The sequence below is a fragment of the Acinonyx jubatus genome, chromosome X, assembly GCF_027475565.1.
Source record: "Acinonyx jubatus isolate Ajub_Pintada_27869175 chromosome X, VMU_Ajub_asm_v1.0, whole genome shotgun sequence".
Classification (NCBI taxonomy): domain Eukaryota; kingdom Metazoa; phylum Chordata; class Mammalia; order Carnivora; family Felidae; genus Acinonyx; species Acinonyx jubatus.
In genome coordinates, this window is record NC_069389.1 from 3,806,395 (window position 1) to 3,831,545 (window position 25,151).

The following is a 25,151-nucleotide window of genomic DNA, read 5'->3' on the forward strand; positions in this document are numbered from 1 at the left end:
TTGATAATGTACTTTATTGGGGATAGGATGATGGATAGCCTAGCCATCCATCCTACTGTAAAGATTTATTCCTTAAAGATCTAACCTGCTGTTTGCTCCAAAAGCTAAAGCTTGGTCTCAATGCTTTGTGTTCTTTGTTTTGTCAACTGGGGTTGTGGATTTATCCTACCATGTGCTTCCTCCGGGAGAATCCTTCTGCTCATTTTCAGGGTGCATCACTCCAAGGAAGAACCACTTTCCAGATGCCGGACACCTTCTGTGCCTACCAACGCTGGTGCATTTTAAGGTAATTGTTTATTGTGTTGGGTCTTAAATCATGAGGCAAGTATAAGATCTAATCCCCAAATCTTCACAACAGCAGTTCTATACAAATTCTCAAAGGAGACATTTTTCCAATCTGGATTTCACATCAACAGGGTACATATCATTGTTATTTCCTTGTATTAACAGGTGGGTATTTTTTTCTAGTGCAAATCTTGACTAGCAGAAGAGCCTTTTGAGTTCGTGGCTGAAGGAAGAGGTCTCCATTTCAACTCCATCCTTTGCATAAGACCAAGGTCTTGTGTACTCTCTGTCCTGGAAATAGTTACTCCCCTCAGAGAAATTTTGATCCCTCTGGACAGTCTTATTTCTTGTGCTATTACATTTCTACCCCTAGAAATCAATTCTTTCTACTTCATTATAATGAGCTCTGCATTTAAAAGAATGTGTGGTACACTTTATCTGGAATTTCTATGTCTTTTCTGGTAGAAATGTTAGTTTGGAATAGCTAGTCTGCCATACTCTGCAAGCAAAAAATCCTACACATCTTTCTTTTTTCCATCCACCCTGCCTTTACCTCTCCCACTCCCCTTTTACACTGGATGATGGACTAGCCTCCCAGTGAACTTCATTAACTAGAGACTTCTATTTCTGTCTACTGGCAATGATTTCCATGAGTTTAATCTCATCTAAGTTTTATTTATATCCTAATTCCCTGCTCCAAACCTTACTCTGCTCTCCTATTGTTCAAAGATGAAAATGTTTGGATTTCTAGGACTCTTTTCGTTTTTACCTCTTTCTTTATACAAGCTCGTGTTGACCATTCCTCTCAGGATTTCTAGGACTCTTGAGCTTTACTTTTTTAGTTATGCAAACTCATGTTGACCATTCTCCAATGAGCAAAGTCCACTGTCATCCATGCGACTTAAGCAAAGTCTCTCAAAACACTTCCTTGTAGCCCTCAGTGCCTTTGCTCATTTGATTCTTTTATCCCGTGGAGGAACTTCTCTTCCTCCTCCTTCTGGGGTAAATCCTAAACATTCTGCAAGTCCCACCTTGTTTTTGAGGGTTTTTACTAATCAAGTTACCTCTGACCCTAGTAAAACCCTGTAGCATTTATTGTAATTGCTTCAAAGTAACAGGTAAATACACTCAGGCTTTTATTGTTCATTATTTTATGGGCATTCCCTTTGTCTTCCTGGTTGTAATTGTTACAAAGATTTTAAAAGACGATCCATTAATCCCAAAGTGTGTAGCATAATACTGATGGTACTTAATAGAGTGATCACATAAGAAATGCTTTAAGAATGGCCTATTTAAAGTAAACATCAACTGGTGTTCACTTCGTTATCTTCTTTCCTGAGAATGGAGAACATGGCACCATTCCTTCAATTAAGTAGGATACTGGGTGACCACTGGGTTCGTAGATCTGTTACTCAACATGCAGCACAGAGACGGTAGGCATTCGCCAGAGGCCCAGGTCTTTCTACGTACTTCTCTCCATGTCCCTGTTCTCCTGGGTTGCCTGGTACGCAGCATTGCCTGTAGCTTTGTTCGAACTTGATACATATTCATTGGGCGTACTTGGTTGGGATCCTTACAGCCCAGACTCCGGATGTACAATTAGAATACATCCTGTGTTGCTCTGTCTGCTCCTACGAACCCCCTCAATGAGAGGAGTCTCTCCCCTTCAACTGGTTTTGGTCACACAACCCACTGTCAATTCAGCAGTGTAAATTATCCAGTTATAGACAAAAACATGTTAAAAACTTGACTTTGATTTAAAACTTTTCTTTTTCCCCAACTGGAGTCTGTGGGAGACTGTCCAATTAGAGTATACAGGGGTGATGGTAGTTCTGGTGTTCTGTCTCCCTTTCTCCCCTACCTGAGTGTTTTGTTGTGGTTTTTGTTTTACACTGGGGTCTATAAGGCGGGGGAAGCTGGTAAGGGTCTGAGGACACTGTTGCTTGCAAGGCACTAATCACACTCTGTTTTCTTGCCCTAGAATTAGTTGATTTCAAGGCTAACATTTGTCTCATGGACGTTTTGGTGGTTTCTTTGCTAGTTCCCTTCTCTCATGACAAAGGAAAGTGTGTGTCTCTCTTTAGGACAGAAATGCTAAAATCTCTTTGGCTCCTGCGCCTGGAGGTAAGGGGCAGGGGAGAGGTTGGGTCTTCAGTATTTAAAGTGATCTCAAACCAACATGGAGATGTGGAGCTCACGGTGGTCCTCAGGTGGGTTTCGGCATGGTGTTGTTCTGTTGTTGGAAGAAAGTGAGATAAATTTCCAGACAAGGCCCTGGGCTTTGCACCACAGGGCATTTTAACCTTCTCAGGAGAGAGTCAAGACCTTCCAACGTCAGGGCATGCACATCTACAAAGGAGACCTACCCACAGCAATCTACAGATTCATTGCAATCCCTATTAAAATACTAATAGCACTTTACCACAGAACTAGAACAAATAATCCTAAAGTTTATATGGAACCATATTATACCTTGAATAGCCAAAGCAATCTCGAGAAAGAACAAAACTGGGGGTAACACAATCCCAGATTTCAGAAAACACTAAAACACTGTAGTGATCTAGCATTATGTTACTGGCCCAAAAATAGACACATAGATCACTGGAAGAGAATAGAGAGCCCAGACATAAATCTACACTCATATGATGTGTTAATCTACAACAAAGGAGGCAAGAATGTACAAGGGGGAAAGACATCAACAAATGGTGTTTGGTAAACTGGACAGCAATGTGGAAAAAAATTAAAGTGGACCACTTTCTTACATCATACACAAAAATAAACTCAAAATGGGGTAAAGACCTAAATGTGAGACCTGAAACCATAAAACTCCTAGAAGAAAACATAGGCAGTAGTTTCTTTGACATGCCATAGAAACATTTTTCCTGATATGTCTCCTGAGGCGAGAGAAACAAAAGCAAAAATAAACAATTGGGACTACACCAAAATAAAAATTTTTGGCAAAGTTTGCAAAGGAAACCATCAACGAAAGAAAAAGAAAACCTAGATATTTGCAAATGATATAAATCGTAAGGAGTTAATATCCAAAAAATATAAAGAACGTATACAACTCAACATCAAAGAAAACAACAACAACAACAAAAAAACCCCACAAAAAACCCCAAATAATCTGAATAAAAAATGGGCAGAGGACCTGAATGGACATTTCCAAAGAAGACATCCCGATGGCCAATAAGCACATGAAAAGATGCTCAACATCACTCATCGTCAGGGAAATACAAATCAAAACCACAAGGAGATATCACCTCACACCTGTCAGAATGGCTAAAATCAAGAACACAAGAAGCAACAGGTGCTGGTGAGGATGTGGAGAAAAAGGAACTCTTGCGCACTCTTGGTGGGAATGCAAACTGGCACAGCCAGTCTGAAAAATTGTACGGAGGTTTCTTGAAAAATTAAAAATAGAATTACCATATGATCCAGCAATTCCAGTTTTGGGTATACACCCAAAGAAAATGAAAACACCAATTTGAAAAGATCTATGCACTCCTATGTTTACAGCAGCATTATTTACAACAGCCAAGATATGGAAGCATCCCAAGTGTCCACTGATAGATGAATGGATAAAGAAGATGTGGCATATATATACAATAGAGTATTACTCAGCAATCAATAAGGGGGGAGGGAAATTTTGCTATTTGCAACAACATGGATGCACCTAGAGGGTAGTAAAGCAAGATAAATAAACCAGACAGAGAAAGACAAATACCATATGATTTCACCTATATGCAAAATCTAAACAACACAACACATGAACAAACAAGCAAGCAAAAACAGAAACAGACCTATAAATAGAGAAAGAAGGGGGAGATACAGGCTTCCAGTTTCGGAATGAGTGAGTCAGGGGGATGAAAGGTCCAGCACAGGGAATACAGTCAGCGATACTGTAATGGTGTTGAAAGGTGGCTACATGTGTGGTGAGCACAGCTTAACATAGAGAGAAGTTGAATCACTATGTTGTGTACCTGAAACTAATGTCCTGTTGTGCGTCAACTACAATGAAGAAAAACTAAGGCTTTATAATGGGAAAAACAAGAGAAAACACTACAGAGGAGACTGAAGGAAGTGTTATGAAAATAATGATGCTGATGAGTATTTCTTACACCTGTTACAGCACATATGCTAAAATGCGAAAACACATGTGAGTAAAAATTAGAATTATAGACAACGTAATAGAGTCCATAAAGTTAATAGAAATGAACTCAGCATTTGACATGCCATTAGAAATAAATAGAGTCAATTGATTCATTAGGAGAAGCTAACAGTATTCTGGTACATGAAACTGTAATTTTTATTTTTAGATGGCTTTTAATATGGTGACGTTAAAAGATGAAGTCGTTAGGGTGCCTGGGGGGCTCAGTCAGTTGAGCGTCCCACTTCAGCTCAGGTCATGATCTCACGGTTCATGAGTTCGAGTCCTGCACGGGGCTCAGTGCTGACAGCTCAGAGCCTGGAGCCTGCTTCTCATTCTGTGTCTCCCTGCTTCTCTCTCTGTGCCTCTCCCCTGCTTGTGCCCTGTCTATCAAAAGTAAATAAATAAACACTAAAAAAAAAAGGATGAAGTGGTGAACATTTGGCACAGCGTCTTTACAATCTGTGAAATGGCAGGCTGTAGGGACATCTTTGTGCGTATCCTCAATGCAGGCAGATGCGGGAGCATCCAAGCTGGATTCAAATGCCACTCGGTGCTGTCTAGATACTCAGAGTATGCAAACTCCTGATGTTTCAAAAATCTAGAATTTCAGGTGGGCTATTTCTCCTGCAACCAATCCTCATTACGTGAATTCTTCAGATGGGGTTTGTGGATAACTTGGGTAGGAGGTACTGTGGAATTATTTTTTTTTCTGATCAGTTATTATAGTTTGCCCTTCCTTGATATTGAAAGACAGTGGATCTATATACTTTAATGATCACGAACCACAGAGCAGTATCCACATCTGATATTGCAAGACTTTAAAGAGTAATTCTGGGGGTTCCTGGGTGTCTCAGTCGGTTAAGCATCCCGACTGTTGACTTCAGCTCACGGTTGGTGAGTTTGAGCCCCGTGTCAAGCTCTGCGCTGAGAGCTTCTCTCTCTCTCTCTCTGCCCCTCCCCTGTTTGCTCTCTATTTCTCTCTCAAAATATAGAAAACTAAACTTAGAAAAATAAAGAGTAATTTTAGGGGTGGGTAAAGGGCCCATAGGCATTAGTTAAGTTGGGGAGATCCAGAGAATGAAAAAAAAATGTAAACAATCATATTTTTTCAGGAAGGTAAATATACATAACTAGCAAAAGTCCCTGGTTCTACTCCTTAAAACAGAGCCAAGAAAATAATGCATGATTTGACTTTTATTACAAGAAATTATGAAACCCATGCCATGTCTCAGAATCTCTTTGGCCTTAGGGTTATGAACGTTTATCAGCAGAAATCAAATATATTTGCATCTCAGCAAACACCAAGACACTGAAATATCACCACTGTGGTGGTGGTGAATGCACCGGGGCCCCTAGGAGGGCGCCGAGGGAGAGATCTGTTGACTACGAAAAGTTTTGACGGGTGAGGCTGCGATCTCAGTGGGATGTGTGTTGAGCAGACATGGCAACCAGTCTTCCTGAATAGAAAGTGGCACAGCCATTGTTCGCAGTGGGCGCCATGTTCTCTACAGTTCCAAACATAATTAAGATTTCATCTCTAGGTTGAACATTTCAATGATGCCAACAATGGGTCAAGATTCAGGAAAGAGGAGAGAAGCATGCCCATCTTTTACTTTTTTATATGTTTTTTAAAGTTTATTTATTTATTTTGAGGGTGAGAGAGAGTGAGTGGAAGAGGGGCAGAGAGAGAGCAAGAGAGGGAGAATCCCAGGAAGGCTCTGCAGAGCCTGATGTGGAGCTCGAACCCATGAAATGTCAGATGACTTGAGCCAAAATGGAGTCTGACACTTAACCAACTGAGCCACCCAGGCGACCCTCTATCCCTTCACTTTAAATCTGCATTTTTTTAAACTTAATGTACTTATTTTGAGAGAGAGTGTGAGTGAGGAGGAGCAGAGAGAGAGAGAGAGGGAGAGAATCCCAAGCAGGATCCACACTGTCAGTGCAGAGCCTGATGCTGGGCTCAAACTCACCAACCATGAGATCATGACCTGAGCCGAGATCAAGAATCAGAAGCTGAACCGACTGAGCCACCCAGGCACCCCAACCATCCTCATCTTTTAAAAGGTAGAGCCTAGGGGCGTCTGGGTGGCGCAGTCGGTTGAGCGTCCGACTTCGGCTCAGGTCATGATCTCACGGTTCGTGGGTTCGTGCCCCGCTTCAGGTTCTGTGCTGACAGCTCAGAGCCTGGAGCCTGCTTCGGATTCTGTCTCCCTCTATCTCTTTCTCTGCCCCTCCCCTGCTCACACTGTCTCTATTTCTCAAAAATAAATAAATGTAAAAAAAAAAAAGGTAGAGCCTAAAATCATGTCTCTTGCTGAAGGCAATTTTCATTCAGTCTCTCAAATGGGTTACCTAAATTCCTGCTCTAAATCTTAAGAGACATAAATCTCCCACTTTTATAACAATATTTGATACATTTGTTATAGATCAAAAATTTTAAACGGACCTCTATGCTCACACATGTATATTAATAACTAATATGATGCTAGGAATAGCTAAATTGATGTATACTAGGTGTCAGATACGAACCCTTTACACACAGTGCTAACTCACTTAATTCTCTAAGGCTCTGTGAAGGAAGTAGGTTTGATCACATATGAGGAAACTGAGGCAGAGAGAGGCGTTCAACTTGCCCAAGACTGAAAATCTGATAAAGGATGGCCTATGAATCCAGCAATCTCGCCCCTTATGCTATAACATACCCAGACCCTTAATTTAAGAATAATATTAATGACGACGATGATGCACTCCCTAACTGTAATACACATAGGAGATACATGGAAAGCGAAACGTGATAATACGATATGTATTTTCACTAATGACATAATGAAGCAGTCCGGAGCTATGGTGGGTGAGCCGTTTTTGTCAGTGACTCAAACATCATGAGCAATGTTGGAATTTTTCTGAAATTGTTAACAACTCTTGGTACGTTTCCAAACAAGTAAATGACAATTTTCCCTCTAATTACTTGGCAGCTGTGTTCCTGGAAAATTCAGAGCCCTATTAAAACTGTGTGGAAAAAAAAATACTCCTTGAGTTTGGATATAAAATGGAGTTAGGTTCTAGATTGATAGTTACTGAGAGCTTCCTTTTAACGTAAATGAATACCTGAGGTATTTCGAAGTTGTGTGGGAAAGAGTGCAATTTTTGTTTGGCTTGGGTTTTTTCCAGCATACATTGCTGAACTTTTTATCATTCCTGGCTCCTGCCCACTAAGTGACAATAGTGACACTAAATTATTATAACAACTGTCACAACGACTCAGTCCATAACCACCAGTGAAGAGTTAGTTTTATGGAATCCACAGGTAGAATTCAGGATCTCCTCGGACTCTGAAATCGAGGCAAAACGCTGGGCATAAGCGCGCTCTGCTGGGGACCCTGTCGCTCAGTTTCAGCAAACTCGCAAATCATAAGGATCATTGATTCTCCCAGAGGTCAAGAACCGTTGATGTTGGATGCTCCATGACGTTCTAGGCTATGTTCTTCCCACTTCTTTTTCCATTTGGTAACCACACTTTCTGGCTGGCATGGGGCATTTCTTGCATGCTCAAAATGTGCATGATTTGGCCTGCTGCTTCACCATCCTCTTGGCTTTCCATCGTGGATTTTTAATTTGTAGTTAACCGTGTCCTTGCTCATAACTGCATTAAAATAAGCTAGGAGAGGTGGACTCCTCCACGCTAAAGCTCCAGATTCTGCTCTGATTTTCTCTGGTGGCGTGTGCAATAAAGGCGTGGTTTTGAGAATCACCACTGAAACGTGGTTGTATCTCAAGTACAAGCATGCTTTCCAGGTGCTAAGTAGCTAATGCCGTCCTTTCAAACGTGCAGTGTCCTCACAGGTAATGTGAATGGTACGGGAACCGAAGAAGCTGGGTACCTGCTGACGCTTCCTGGCCATTTGGTGTGCCAGTCCTCTGAGTCACAGTTGGTGCCACTCCCCAAAATACATGCAAAGCTACCAGGGCAAGTTCAATGTGGGAACAGGACATCATTGTTGGGTAAATAGCCAATATGTACTGGAAAAGAAGGCTCAGTAGTCCTGCCTTAGGTCAGGTAGTCATCTGAATATTTTGTCATAATAGCTGTGTTAATGTCATAGTATACATTTGCAATTATTTGTTTCTGATCAAATGTGAAAATGTTTGTAATAGAGCCTTTTGACAAGAATGAGCTCCAAAAAAAGAGCAAATTTAATTAAGAAATAAATGTCCATTTTTCTTTTTTTTATTAAATTTTTAAAAAATATTTACTTATTTTTGAGACAGACAGAGTGTGACAGGGCAGGGGCAGAGAGAGAGGGAGACAGAGAACCAGAAGCAGGCTCCCGGCTCTGAGCTGTCAGCACAGAGCCCAACGTGGGGCTCGAACCCATGAACCTTGAGATCATGACCTGAGCCAAAATCAGATGCTTAACTGACTGAGCCACCCAGGTGCCCAATGTTTATTTATTTATTTGAGAGACAGATACAGAGGCAGAGAAGGAGCAGGGGGAGGGGCACAGAGAGAGGGAGACACAGAATCCGAAGCAGGCTCCATGTTCTGAACTATCAGCACAGAACCCAGTGTGGGCTCAAACTCACTGTAAGATCATGACCTGAGCTGAAACCAGATGCTTAACTGACTGAGCCACCCAGGTGTCCCCAATGAGTGTCATTTTAGATGGCAGCCATCCTCAAAAATATGACTCGATGTTAAGAAAATAGAATGTGAATCTCTCTTGGTGTAACTTAAATGATTCCTTTTCCATCACCAGCAGAAAGTGAATTTGCATGCCATGTTGGGAAGCATGACCTTTCATTTAGATCAAATGACTATTCAAAATTCTTCGCTTTTCCCCAAGTTTCTTGTGCCTGTACTAACAGTAACATAAAGACTGTTAGCATGTTGACTCCACTCGTAAGGCTTCATCGAGTGACATCGGTTTTATAGTCACAACTTGAGATGCTTAAAATAGGATATCCATGAAAGTAATTTTAACAGTGGTTCAATTTTTCAACCAATTCAAGGAATAAAAGTAGAGACTTTCCAAGTTCATTGGCCACCTGGTGTATTAGGAATGCTATGTTCCACATGAAAGATGAAATTATTGGTTTGGTGGTCATGATATGAAGACAAATCTTAAGGAAGTGTATGTCTTGGTAAAATGATGTTCTTAGTAAGTGGAGAAAACAATGGGGCAGACAGGTCCGTGGCAGGAACTGTGGTTCACAAATCATTCACAATTTCAACACGAGTGGCTGTTCTATGACAATGTGTGAAAACCTGAGCTGCGATGGTGGACAGTTACAAATGAACGCAGTAGGGCTATAGCGTCCACGATCAAAATCTGGCTTCCAGACCCCGGAAGTCCCCAAGAGTGCGAGAAGGGGCTCAAAACAAGAGGTCAGAACAATTTTTAGAACAAAATCATGTTTTCTGCTCCTTCCTCAATGTTGATATGTGTACCTAATGTGCCAAACGTAGCCAGTCAAGCTATTGGTGACTTAGAACCAGTCAAAGCACATCAATATCTATTGTTAGTCACTGTGTTATTCATACCATCCATCCTCAGAGACCTGGGGGAAAAGACAGCTTCACTTAAGAGTGACCTCTATGAGGGGACACCTGGGTGGCTCAGTTGGTTAAGCAATCGACTTCGGCTCAGGTCATGATCTCACGGCTTGTGGGTTCGAGCCCCATATTGGGCTCTGTGCTGCTAGCTCAGAGCTTGGAGTCTGATTGGGATTCTGTGTCTCCCTCTCTCTCTCTGCCCCTCCGCTGCTCACACTCTGCCTCTGTCTCTCTCTCAAAAATAAATAAACATTTTTTCCAAAGTGACCTTTATGAAACAATAAAGCTACAGATTTTATTAAATCTCAGCCCCTCAGCAGGTGTTATTAGTAATCTGCATGGTGCAATGGGAGGTGTACACGAAACTCTTCTGCATGCTGAAGCACGACTGCCACCTTGCAAGGAAGCACACGTGTGGTTGTTTGTGTTGCGAACTGAGCTAGCAGCTGTTTTCCCGGAAGAACAGATAAAATGCACCCACCTCGGTAACTAAAACGTGAAAAAGGGAGCCTTTCACTTCAAAGAAAAATCTAATTTTTATTTCCTGAGAGCTTCCTATACCTAACGTCATTTCAAATTGGACTGATGATATTAGCAAACATGGTAATGACAATTAGTTAGAAAGCTGCCATCAACATCCATGGGGAGGTAAGTTTTCAATGTCTTAGGATGAACGCCAAGGAGGATTCCTGGACTGCATGGTAAGAGTACGTTTCATGTTGTAAGAAACTAACCAACTGTCTTCCAATATGGCCGCACCATTTCATGTTGTCACCAACAGTGTATGAGAGCCTCTTTTCTCCGCACTCTTGCCAGCATTTGCTGTTGGATTTGGGCCATGCTAATGGGCGTGTAGTGGCCATACGTTTTCAGGGTCTTCAAATAGCTGTTCTATGCATCCTGTCCAGGGAGAGTCAGCATACAACGTACTGTCCCCGTTTTACAGATGGGATTGTATCTTCTCAAAACTCATGTGTTGAAACCCAAACTCCCATATACCTATATTTGGAGGGAGGGCCTTTAAAGAGGTAATTAAGGTTGAAAGAGGTCAAAAGGTAGGGCCTTAATCCAATGGGACTGGTGTGCTTAGAAGGAGACACCACAGAGAAAGGGCCACATGAGGACACAGGAAGGCAGCCATCTACAAGCTAAGGAGAGAAGCCTCACTCAGGACGTACCAACCCTGTCAACCTTGATCTTGGACTTACAGCCTCCAGAATCATGAAAAAATAAATCTCTGCTTTTTAAGCCAACCATTATGTGGTGTCTTATTAGGGCAGCCCAACAGACTGATATACCATCTTAACCAGAACCAGAATGCAAGAAATATATTTTTTAAAGGTTATTTATTTATTTTGGAGAGAGAGAGAAGTGGAGGGGCAGAGAGAGAGAGGGAGACAGAATCCTCAGCAGGCCCTGTGCTGTCATTGCAGAGCCTGATGTGAGGCTCGAACTCATGGAATGGTGAGATCATGACCTGAGCTGAAACCAAGAGTCGGACACTTAACCGACTGAGCCACCCAGGTGTCCTGCAAGAAATATTTTTTAATGATGTGTGTGTCTGTGGGTATATGTAAAAAATACTTTTAAATAGGACTAATACATGGCTCCAACAATTTGATAAAACTTATTTTTCAATTAATATTCTTACAATTATAAAATTTATAAAATTATAAAATTTTTGTCTCTAATTGTCTCTAGTTCTGGATGAATGATGAAATTTTTTAAAAAATAGATTTTATTTTTAAGTAATTTCTACACTCATTGTGGGGCTCGAACTCACAACCCCTAGATCAAGAGTCCAGAGCTCTACCGACTGAGCCAGCCAGGTGCCCCAGAATGAAGAAATCGTACAGTCACCTTACTCAACATCATCCTGACCACTCATTCCCCAAATCTCCCATATCTCATCCTTTTAAATACTCATTTATATAGAATATGGAATACATTTTCTCTGACAGCCCCCTTGCATTCAGCTTTCAAGTAAAGACATTAATCATTGATTAAAATTTAAATCACCACCTTAATGTTTAATAATATTAACAAAGTATTTAATCCCTTATTGGAAATTAAACCCATATTTCTTTTTTTTTATGACAGTATGACAGCTATGGAACCAGCGCCCCAGTAGCAGGTCTAATGGAATTTCTCTACGGGCGTAAGTGTTACTCCATGTCAACCATAATAGATGAGCTCTAGCCAGTGTCTCTGGCAATGGGCAACATACATACTGCTGAGAGGTAAGTTGTGATAACATCCATAAAGGTGTTTGTGGGAGCACCTGTGTAGCTCAGTTGGTTAAGTGATTCTTGATTTTGGCTTAGGTCATGATCTCATGGTTCATGGGATCAAGCCCCACATTGGGCTCTGTGCTGACTGTGTAGACCCTGTTTGGGATTCTCTCTCTCTCTCTCTCTCTCTCTCTCAAAATAAATAAATAAACTTGGAAAAAATAAAGGTGGCTTGTGTGGACGGTAAGTCGGTTACATGTTGTTTCCCATGATGATGGGGGAAGCTATATAGGAATGAAATTTCGGTGTCAACTTTTTGCATGATTCTTGGGGTATGGAGACTTGGAGGAAAGAGACAAGAGTCACCATCAAAGTGTTTTCCTTCCTGAGATTAGCATTTGGGTCCGTGCTAAAGCACATGGCAGTCAGTGTGAGGGCTGCAGGATGCCAGGACCCAGAGTGAGGCGACATTTTGTGCAGACGACCTCAGTGACATTCAGAAACATATTCAGTGTCTAAACCTTGATCTCATCAACTTGTTTCAACAGAGAGTTCTACGGACTCTGACTATTTCCTAGTGTCAGAATAAAATAAAGATGTAGGCATAAAAGTGTTCAGTCAATTGTAAAACATTCTACAGTTATAGAGTCGAATTAGTATCGCATCATAATAATTACTGAATGGTGCCTTTTTGAGAACGGAAGTTGAGATATTTTAAATTCTGCCTTATCCTTTACGTATGGGACTCAGTATTACTGTTACACATTTTTCATTCATTCTCATGGTGATAGCATTTTTTTTTATCCTCGGTAACTGTTAGAATGCAGGCAAGCTTCCAAGCCTCTCCAAATGCACGCGTTTAGGATAACCATAAATCGACAGATATTTACTGAAATAATGAGTTCTAATTATGAATATGAATTGGATTAAAAGGCATGAAGTATTTACCCAGCAATTGACCGGATTAACAAAAAAACAGTGGGACTCTGTGGATACTTATTCTCATGATTTATTGCAAGGATACATAAATCTGTGCTTTTAGAAGTTTAGACTGTATATTTTGCCCTTGATTTATAAAACCTGCTAATAAATCCAGTTCAGCTTCTCATTGAGAAATAATTATTCTAAGCATCAGCTCTAGCTAAGTATGAGGATTTATAAGCCAGGAAAACACATGTGCAAAACAAACCACAGATTTTAAAATCATGCCAATAAATCTTATAAAAAACAAAACAATAACCTGTTATTTACAAGTCCGTACCTTGCCCTGGGGCTATAAGTAAAGATTTAGAAACCATGGCCTTAAGTATGTACAATTTTGGCCAGCATTAAGAATCGGAATCTAATCTGAATTCAACACGTTGGAATTTCTGAGTGGCACATATTAGGAGTCACAGCAGGAAAAGACATATTACTATAAAAGAATGCTTAAAGAGATTTCGACTTGCAGGAGTTGGTAGGGGTGACAGATGCTGTTTTGGTACCTTGCCCAAGCCCCCCTCACAGGGCCAATGCACTTGTCTTTCAGCTGTCAAACTTAGGTGCTAGTGGCTCACAGCTCATCTCCCTCTAGAGCATTGCCCTTGGTTGACAATGAGTCGCCCTGTCTGGAAAGTGACCCCCTACCTCTCCTCCATGGGGACCATGACATCAAAACCCACCATGATGTGAGATCAAGGCTGCATTGTATAGACGCTGCTCCTTTCTCAGTCTTTCCCCCCTCACATCCCTTGTTGGGTTTTGCAAATCAACTGTACCCACATTCTTTGTCTCAGGCTCTGTTTCTACAGAATCAAATGCAAGGCCCTAGCTGTTTCTACCAATTCTTCACACATGGATTGCCATTCCAACTCATTTGGATTACCAACACCAATTTAAGAGAAGTAGAAGATAAAATCTCCTTTAAATTTGCAACTAATTATTTCATGGTGAAGCTCCTTGGTCGGAGTCTCAACGTCTGAATGCATTGGCAGCATCTTCCCATCTTTCCCATTTTGTGCTTGTTTGCACAAAAATTAGAGGTGACTTTATACGTGCAATAATCACCTGAAAAAGGATACTGATATTTCATTTGGTTTCAGTAACTGAAGTCTTGGTAATTGAAGCTCGATGTATTGGTGTCTGTTTTAAGATGGGCAGGTTTGTCTCCGCCTGACGAAAAGGTTGCAATGAGATACGGGCTTGTTGAGTTCCAAAGCCCCTGGTCCCCATCACAACTTGGAACCATCATTAAGAAATGCATTAAGAGCACAGGACGTTCTGAAATGAACACACTGCACTTTGGGAGTTAGCAAAACATTTTCCATTACGTGCGGATGATGATGAATGTAGCTGTAGATGATGAAGATAATAATGGGGCTTAAAATATTCAATACATAAAGAACATTCCATACACGAGCTACTGAAATAGATCCAAGGCTATTAGTGATTCCCTTTGTTGATTAACGTAGATGCGTCCACAGCAAGGATTCCTCATCTCCCTCTTTTGGTTTGGAGGTGAAAATGCACCTGTTCTATGCAGACGTGGTACAGCACTTATAGCAGTGACAAGGGATGTTGAATTAATAGGGTAATAATTAATCTTGAAGCTCCAATGCCAAATTCAACAAGGCGGATTTCTGGATGTGGCTCATTCGTCTCCTCAGAGGTGCCATCATGCACATGTGGGAAAGTGGAAGCCATTGGCAACTTCCAACAGTTGGGAAATGCTAGTTGGGAAGGGAACTCTAGACCACACACCCTGGAATCAAATCACCGCTTGTACTCAGCACTTCTCGTCTTGGGACCTCAGGTAACTTGCCTCTGGGGGTATCCGTACTCTGTGCAAATGGGTATAATGATACCTTCTAGCTCATGGCTGTTGTGAAGACTGAATTGTGAAAGGAACAAATGTAGCCTATTTAGAATGCTACCTGACATAAATCACACTAAATAACTGTGTGAAAATGTTTTGTTTATTAATGTATAATGAAATATTATATTAAATGTAATATCAACAAACTGTATATAAATTAATAAATTTTAATATATAATATTAACATGTGATATTATGTTATAATATGTCAGATCATATATCATTAACATATTACATATCATCTATCGTTATATGATAAATGCATATTATATGATATATAATGTATAATGTAACATTATATTACGTAATGTACACACTAATAGTATTCACTTGTATTCTTACAGATGTGAATGTATTAGTGTTGCTGTATTTTTTTTTTTTTACGTTTATTTATTTTTGAGACAGAGAGACAGACCATGAATGGGGGAGGGTCAGAGAGAGAGAGTGAGACACAGAATCTGAAACAGGCTCCAGGCTCTGAGCTGTTAGCACAGAGCCCGATGCGGGGCTCGAACTCACGGACTGCGAGATCATGACCTGAGCCGAAGTCAGCCGCCCAACCGACTGAGCCACCCAGGCGCCCCTAGTGTTGCTATATTAATAACCAATATATTTATATATAACAATAATATAAGGTATAATTATGCATTATAATATATAATTGTGTGTATACAGAGAGAGACAGAGGGAGAGGGAGGCATATAGGTGGGGCATATGTAGAGACACATGCTAGTGTGTCCTATATGTATAATGTTGGCAACAAGTCTCTCACATTCTTCCCTTTCAAGCAATGATGACGTGACCAGGCTTCCTATGAGGTGGCTCCATTACTGGAAGTGCCCCTCCTCACTGGAAGTGTTTTGCCCTCTTCCCACATTTGCTTTCTTCAACATCAAATTTTACACTACTTTTATGCTCTATGACACATTGCAGAGTTCAATCACACCACGATCAAGATTGCCCCACTCACCGAAAGGAACACAAAGTCCAGACCAGCAATCTGACTTCAGGAAAGAAGGAGACGTTAAGGACGGGGGCATAGGTTTGCTAGATTCAGAGGGAATTGGTACTTACACCCTGGCAAGTAATGGGTGGTAGCAATAAAACACACACAAGCTAATTGCCATGACTGACTCTCTTTATAGGAGTATGTGAGCATATGCCCACGAGTTTTAACATATGCCCAAGACTCCCAGAGGCCTTATTCCTTAAAAAACAATTCATATTTTCAAATGGGAAGATCTCAACTATTTGTTGCTTGATAGGGTTTGCTGATATATAAAAAGAAGCACATTTAAACAGGGGGAAAGACATGAATGAATGAGGAAAATAAACATATCAATTATTAATTGCATATTTCACGTGGAAATACTTAGGACACTTGAAACTGATGACCCACCATTTCTCACGAGGAGAATAATGTAATTTTCCTCATGTCCAAAAAATATTATTAGTGGGTTTGCTATTGTGGAATGAAACTTTGCCGCTGGGGACAGGGGATTGAAAAGGGGCAGGGTTGGTGTGAAGACATTTGTTAGGTTTCCCTCACGCTTTCTCTTTGATGGGTTTTAAAACATGTTAGAGAAATATTTTTAAATCCCCTATGTACCTACCCTCGATTTCATTTTTCTTGCTCTCTTCCCAGCAGAGTTCACTCAGCTTGGGTCTGATAGTCTCTTGGATCCTTACGTTTTCTTATCATTCTAATACATATGAATCTGTCTATCTAATTTTTTTAATGGTTATTTATTTTTGAGACACAGAGAGACTGAGCATGAGTGGGGGAGGGGCAGAGAGACAGAATCTGAAGCAGGCTCCAGGTTCTGAGCTGTCAGCACAGAGCCTGATGCGGGGCTCGAACCCACAAGCCACAAGATTATGACCTGAACCGAAGTCAGATGCTTAACTGACTGAGCCACCCAGGCACCCCCGCATCTGTCTATCTAGCTATCTAGCTGTATCTATTATCTATCTACCTATCATCTATCTACATGTCTCCATCTATATCCATCCATCCATCCACCGATCATCTAGATTGATGCATCTATCAATCAACCTAGCTAGCTATAATCTACCTATAGCTATTATCTGTCTACATCTATCCATCCATTACCTATCTATCTATCTATCTTCTATCTATATCTCTCCATCCATCCATCCATCCATCCATCCATCCATCCATCATCCATCATCTAGGTCGATCTATCAATCTATCATCCATGCATCCCTGTATCTATCTATCTCTCTCCCTCTATCATCCAGCTATACCTATCACCTATCTACCTATCATCTATCTATATCTGTCCATTCATTATCCATCCTTCCATCACGTAGATCTATCTGTCTATTCCCAAAGTGGCATATCAATCTATGCTCTTCTTAACACTACAAAGATCCTTTTTTCTTCATGTTTTCCTTAGTAATTTACACAGTCGGACTTCATTCTTTTGCCCAAGGTAAGGGAATTTTATTCATGTTTTAACTTGAATTCCTCTGTCCACGAGTAAAAGACAGTTTTCATGTGTTATTGGCCATTCATACTCTTTTTTCTAGGTGCTATCTGGTTTCTTCCATATTTTGTATGGAGTTTTCCCCCGCTTTTTTTTTTTTAAGATTTTAAGTAATCTCTATACCCAACGTGGGGCTTGAACTCCCAACCCCGAGATAAAGAGTCACTCACCCCATTGACTGAGCTGTCCAGGTGCCCCTTCCTGCGCTTTTCTGATTTATTAGAATCTGTGTGTGTACTTTTACATATTCTTATATACACAGATACTCACATTTTTATATATAAATGTATTATAATACAACACATTCTTATATTCCCAATATTAATCATAAACATTTGGGGTAAAACATGTTTTAGTCTTCACACATTCATGGCTTTTGTCTTGTTGATGTTATAATAAACAACATACATTTTTCTGTATATAAGTGCATTATAATACAGTACATTGTTATATCCTTGATACTAATTACAAATGGTGGGGGTAAAATGTGTTCCAAAGAGACTTTCCACATTCTTGACTTTTCTCTTTGTTGATGGTATCTTTTATTTTTAGAAATATTAATCATCTGTATTCTAGGTAATTTACATTGTTTTAAAATAATTGGTTCTTTCCGCGTTTTATAACTGAGCTGGGTGGCCCCTTAGACGCTAACCTGACCCAACAGGTTTCCGACTGCCCAGAGGAACCAAGGGTGGTGCTGAGCCCCCCAGGAGCAGGAGGGGAAGCTATTAGAGGCAGATGTGTTTTCTGGTTGTTTTATGGATGGCTCACTTTCCAGCTTTTGTTGTCTTGATTTTTTTTTTTTTAATGGATGGCAATTTCAGCCACAATTTCCTTTGAAGACTCATGATCTACCCAAGAACTTCATTTCACATTATGTATGAAAGCCACATGTCTCGTCTGAGGTTATAATATTGCTGAAGAAGCTCTAAGCAAAATTCAAGTGTCATGGTGTGTTACACACAGGTGCCCTTTACACTGATGTGCAGGTTTACCTCACTGCATAAAGGCAAAACAGACGCATTATTCTTCCCAATACCCCAAGTGTTGTACGCATTATTGCTCTTTAAAATCAATAATCAGATAAGAGCCGTGAAGGAAGATGATGTAAAAACACACGGGAAAGAATATGCCTTCGCCATGCCGCTAAACGGTCCCAGCTTCATCTTTCTTAAACAGAGCGCCTAATAAGGCTTTTCTGATTGCATAACCACAAAACTAGATGACCGTTTGAGACGATAACGACATTAAAAGGCATGTTATGTCGTTTTTCAGAACTGAGTGCGTTTGGCTGTTATTGGAAACAATTGCCCATAAACACCAACATCATCATCATCACTGCAGAGACACATCAGGGTATGTTTCCAACCTACGTTTAAATCACTTTTATTCGTTATTACCCTGTGACCTAGTTTTTTTAATTGGAAGATATTCCCTCTCAGTACTAAGTTTCTAATTAAATCCCAGACTAAAGTGTGAACCTGCCCCCGTGTTGTTACAGGAAGTGGACACCATTGGAAAATTAACATGTATGTTAATTATGTTCGTCTTTGCAAGCACAGGAACCAGTTGCTGGATTCTAGAAACATTGATTTGACCCAATCTTGTTCTAAAGGTTCTTAAATTGGGGGTATTGTATTCTACAATTAATTCTATGCCTTGTGAAACGAGCTTTTAAAACTCCCTTTGCTAATCTTGAGGATATTATGTTAGAGTGTAATAAGACAATCACAAAATGACACATCTGTATGATTCCACTTATATGAAGTCCTCAAGATCATCAGATTCACAGAGACAATAAGTAGACCAGTGGTGGCCAGGGGCTGGTAAGAGGGCATATGAGAGGGCAGTGTTCAGTGGGTAAAGAGGTTCTGTTTAGCAACATCTAGACAGTTCTGGGCATGGATGGTGCGATGATTGCCTGGCCATGTGAATGTACTCAGTGTCCCTGACCTACTCACTTAAAAATAGTTAAGAGGGTGCATTTTATGTTGTGTGTGTTTCACCATTAATTTTTAAAACTCTGTTTTAAAACTAGTAAATGCGTGTTCATGGTACAAAGAGCATATGTGAGCAAAGGAAGAAATGATAAAGGTTGAGGTAGTGATTTTCATTGGCCAGGCCGTCATCGTTATGGCTTATACTGCTCTAGGTTGATGCGGGTCACAAGAAAAAACATAGGCATGCCAACATATTTTCTGAGTTCTTTTTTTTAACATTTTAAAAATGTGTATTCGTTTTAGAGGGGGGAGGGGCAGAGAAACAGGGAGGCACAGAAACCAATGCAGGCTCCAGGCTCCCAGCTGATGCGGGAGCCTGATGCGGGGCCATAACTCACAAACCGTAAGATCATGACCTTAGCTGAAGTTAGATACTTAACCAACTGAGCCACCCAGGCTCAGGGTTTGTAAAAACCCCTGAGGTTTTTAAAATTTAAATATATTTGACATAGAGTGTTGTGTACATTTAGGGTGAGTAACGTTGTTCTGATATATTTATGTATCGTAATACGATCGCTATTGTAGCTTTAGTTAGCATCTCTATGACATCCTTAGTTATCATTTCTTTTCAAGATACTTTTTTTGTGTGTGTGAAATGGTTACCATGATGCTATTCCAAGAAACAAAGACCAGGTAATAAGAATCAAGTAGCTTTTGAGCTAAGATATGCGTTGGGAAAAGGTAGGCCTTCTAGAAATGTTGATAGCTGGCTGGAAGGTTAGAATTCTTGAGTTCAATGTCAAGCTCATGTGGAAGGAGGTGGTGGTGGAAAGAAGGTAAACAGCTTCATAACCATAGGATGATCACTGGTCAGTGATAAATCCAGAAAAGCTGGGCCTCCTGGCCTCAGGGTTAGAGTTTACATGATTGTCAAGAAGCAAGTCACAAATCTTCTGCCATAATATTTGCTGATTTCCTTTCTCGTGCACATTGTTGGGATGACGTTGGCCATCAGTGCCATTCTTTGTCTCAATAACATTAGTTACGTGGTTGAGCAGGACCAGCATTTTCCAGGGTACTTTTTCTTTCTTTGACACTCAATATTTTAACTTGGCAATGGTACGGTGTCAGACATAGGATGCTTTCTGCAAAAGCGAGTCGGGGTTACTTTCATTTGGGGTTCCAAAAAATACACGGACATATCTACTCTGGCAAGTTTATTGCTTCAGCAACAGGTGAAACAGTGTACTCAGTAGGGGGCCACCCATGGTAAAAAAAAAAAAAGTGGTAAAAGTGGAAAGTTCTTTCTGGAAACACGGCCCCTCATCTTTTATCCGTGAAAATCCTTCCGAGGATTAAGTGGTATTGTGCCTCGTGTATTGTTTTTCTCTAAATCCTGTCTTGTTGAGGACGGTGTCAATAAAACAGCATACAGACCTGTTTGGCCATCATTCACGTGCTGGCTGATGCCACAAATCATGTCCCTTTTATGGACATTTCTGTCTTCACTGCCTTAAATCAACTCATTCCGTCAAAACTCCCAATGGGAATATCACTTGAAATGATGGTAGGGAAGTAGGAACTATATAAAAGTCAAACAAGGGATAATGTGTGACATAATTCTGTAAGCTTTTACCTATAAATGTGAGTGACTGGATTAATACTTTTATTACTATTAACATCTCGGCACTTAGAAGCTAATTTAGACCATTTTTGATACTTTAGATCAGAGCTGGGCCGGATCTCAGCGGCTGCTTATGTTTGTTTGTTGATAGCTGCCGAGTTAAAAATGGCTTTTACGTTTCCAAATGGTTAAATTTTAAATGGCTGTACAGCATTACTTCTTGGTCTGTAAACTTGAAAACCAAAATATTTACTGTCTGGCCCTTTATGAAGAAATCTGGAGAAGCTTGCTGTGCCATTTTGGTTTTATACATAGATATTTATTTCAAAACGGGCCTCAAAGGATTTTATGAGAAAAACCCCAGGGAGGGAGTGGATATTGTACCCAGGTCAAAAATCATTTTGAAAGGAGTTTGAGCATTTATACAAGTAAGGCCAATACCATTGGATCATTGCAAAAGAAACTCACAAGTACGTGAATGTGCCTTTTTCCCCTCCCTAAAGTCTATAAAAATACATTTTGTGCCTTGAAGAATTTCACTTTTGTTCTGCTCTGGTGGTAATTTCCCTCTTAAATAGTTACTCGTAAAGTGGTTTAGTTACACAGGAGTTAGTCTTTGGAAGAAAACAACTAAGTTCCATCCATCCCCTAATGCTATTTACACTGTTCTTATTAAGGAATCAGCCTCATAACTTCCCAAAGAGGGTGGTGGGTAATGGCAGGACAGTTTCTAATGCCTCAGACGCACTTTCAAAAGTTGTACCGATGCGTCGCTCGGGTGGTGGTTGAGAAATGTCCCTGCATCTCAGGAGATGCGATTGTGAAACAGTCACATGTATCCGTTGATTAGCCTCTTGTCTCTCTTGGCACGCCAACCCCCAGAAGTGCATGCACACACGCATATGCACGATCACGAAAGGATTTAAGCAGCGAGAAGTCCGTGTCTACAAAAAGCACACTTTTTGGCAATTTCCATGGATGGCTTCTAGACCATGCCTGGGGCCAGTCTGGAATGAGGTCTGTATGATCATAGCCTGCATGAAGGTTCAGAATCCAGGAACTTCTTCATTCACTTTCAAACAATTGGTCTTCTACAGGTTAATACAATGTTGATCAGAAGCGTTAACTGTTGCCATAGCAACTGTGTATGCGGGGCAAACCGTGTCCTAAGCACTGTGTTGTAAATGCAGAGCCCTGATTTTTAAAAGGCTCTCAGGAGCTGTATGATGTAAGTGTGATGTACACAGCAAGGAGAAAGGGTCAGTATAAGACCAAATTCTGCTTGCGTCCCTTCCCCCCGGTGCTCCTAGGAGTTTCTCCATTTGCAAAGGAGAGAACAGGAAAGAAACGACCACGGTGATAAAAACACCACGGAGGTTAAACTCAGTGGAGTGTTGTAAGGACTTTAGGGCGGGGAAAAAGGCACATTCACGCACCTGCGGGGGTCTGCCAACATTCACAGAAGGGGATGTTAGAGAATGCAGCCCTTGGGGGCACCCAGGTGACTCAGCCGTCCGACTCCTGATTTCGGCTCAGGTCACCATCTCACGGTTCATGAGCTCAATCCCCGCGTTGAGCTCTGCGGGGACAGTGCAGGGCCTGCCTGGGATTCTCTCTCTCTCCCTCTCTCTCTCAATAAATAAATTTTAAACAAATTAAAAGAAATGATAATAAAAGGAAACGCAGTCGTAGCTCAGCTAGGCGGCACGGTCTGAACGCATGGAGGCAGGTTGATGGCTAATTTCCTGTGTCCACCTGAGGGGTCCTGGATGCCCAGGTCGCTGGCTAAATGTCATTTCTGGGTGTATCTGTACGCATCTCTGTGCATGAGATTAGCATTTGAATTGGTGGTCCCAGTAAAACAGGAGGCCCTCTGCCGTGTGGCTGGGACTCCTACAATCTGTCGAGGGTCTGCCTAGGCCAAGGGCAGAGGAAGGTTGAATATGCTGTGTGCCTGACTGATGGTGTCCTGTCCTCCCAGTGAGACTCCTGTCCTTGGTGCCCTTGGTTCTGCCACATCGCCGCCTGCCGAGGACTCACAGCCCTTTCCCCAGAGTCCCACTTGCCATGCCTGTGTTACCTCCCCCTTATTTTGCCCCCTGTCTCAGGAACAGCCAAGCCCCTCCTTCCCACAGACGACGGACTCCCCACCCTGCACGGAGATCTGCCCTTCAAAGCAGGAAACCTGTGTCATCCATCAAAGTCTTCATAAACGCTGTTCAACAGAGTGGCTCAGCCCTTTTTATCCGCAAGCCCCGTCCAGGATGCGAGTGTTCACACCCGTCATTCTTGAGCCTTTCTGTGTGTGTTGGGCTCATCCGCCCCTCCACACGGGAAGCCACCGCACGGCAGGCTCTGCTGGCTCAGGTTTCTGGCATCCCCCGCCTTCGCGGGACCTTCCAGGGCTGAACGTTACTCACTGCCTGTTTGTTGACTGCATCTGAGTCATGGGGTAATGGACTAGATCAACGCCCTGGTGATGATTTCGGGGTGCGGAGCCTTTCCCGCTTTCAGAGGCTCCGTCAGGGACGACACCCAGTCCGTGGAACACAGGCATTTCACTCCTCCTGTGGTTCCTCGAAATGGCCCTTGTGAGTCAGCCTGGCATGCGGATACTGAGACAGGGCCTCCCGACCGTTAATGGCACAGCTCACAAAGGGCAGGGGTTCCTTGGGTGCAACAGAGCCTGCACTCTGTGGCACTGCCCTTCTCTGGCAGAGCTTGGGAAACCCATACCGTGCTGGGGATCAGGATGTCCCGTTGGGGTGGGGCACTGAGGCAATGGGAAGGGAGTTGCTGAATTCGTGGTCCCATAACAATCAGGGACTGATGGGACTCAGTGCCTCCCTTCCCTGGGTACCGGCTGCAACACAGCAAAAGCAAGCTACTCAGCGTCCCACAAATGGGTCAGTCTGTCTCTGTGTGAGCCCTGTGCCTGCCTCTCTATTTACAGTGTCCCCGACTGGGCTGCTCTCAGCCTTCTATGGTTGTCCACCGGGCATGTGGCAGACCCACTGGCTCCGTGGATCCCTCCCAGACAGGGATCGGCTTACCCTCGGACTCCTCACAGGTCCTGGCTCAGTGTGGAACCCCGCTAACCATCCACCGGGGATGCAGGCGAAAGGACAGGACTTTGGTTTAGCACTGGGGCATTTCTGCTGTGAGCCTCCTGCTCTTACGCTGTGCTTCTCCTTGAAATCAGGACTTGCTCCTGTGTCAGTATTTTCCCACTTATGAAAAGTGTTAAAAAATCAATCACATCGTGTGCTATCCATGGTCATCCAATAATACCTGTTTCATCTGAAAATTGTGACTCCCACAGTCCTCTTCCTCCTGTCTCCTTCTGCCCTTCCCCTGCTCTGAAGAATCCAGTCAGGATTCACAAACCACATTTTTCATCTCTCTTGACATCTTTTTTTTTTTAATGTTTATTTATTTTTCAGAGAGAGAGAGAGAGACAGACAGAGAGAGCTCACCAGCAGGGAAGGGGCAGAGAGAGGGAGACACCGAATCTGAAGGAGGTTCCAGGCTCTGAGCTTACAGCACAGAGCCCGACGCGGGGCTCAAACTCACGGATCATGAGACCATGACCTGAGCCGAAATCAGATGCTTAACTGACTGGGCCACCTAGGCTGCCCTAGTCCATCTTTTTAATGACATAAACTTCTTTGTTTCGGAGAAACCACACATATGTGTTACGTGTTACACGCAGCAACGTGTATCAGATTTTATTTGTAGCCCCCGGTCCTGATGCTGGTACAACCAACATCAATGTGCATCACTGCCCGGCATGCAATGTGGGCACATCCTCTGTTCATCTGCCTACTTTATTTTTGACGCTTCACATCTTCTGTGATGGCTGATTAGGCTTTTCAGAGGACGGAAACAGCGGCCAAAGAGAGGGTAATGCTTGTAACTGAACACAAAGGTTACTCTATTTCCTTTTTGAGCACCCCCAGGCATATTTGGGGTATAGCACTTGGTCATTCGCATTTCC

General features: G+C 41.9%; 1 long non-coding RNA gene across 1 annotated transcript in view; it reads right to left on the bottom strand.

The window, feature by feature from the left end:
• The window catches only part of LOC128311545 (uncharacterized), a 93,500-nt gene that overhangs the window by 52,765 nt on the left and 15,584 nt on the right, over positions 1 to 25,151 (bottom strand). The gene's annotated exons all lie outside the window — the stretch shown is intronic.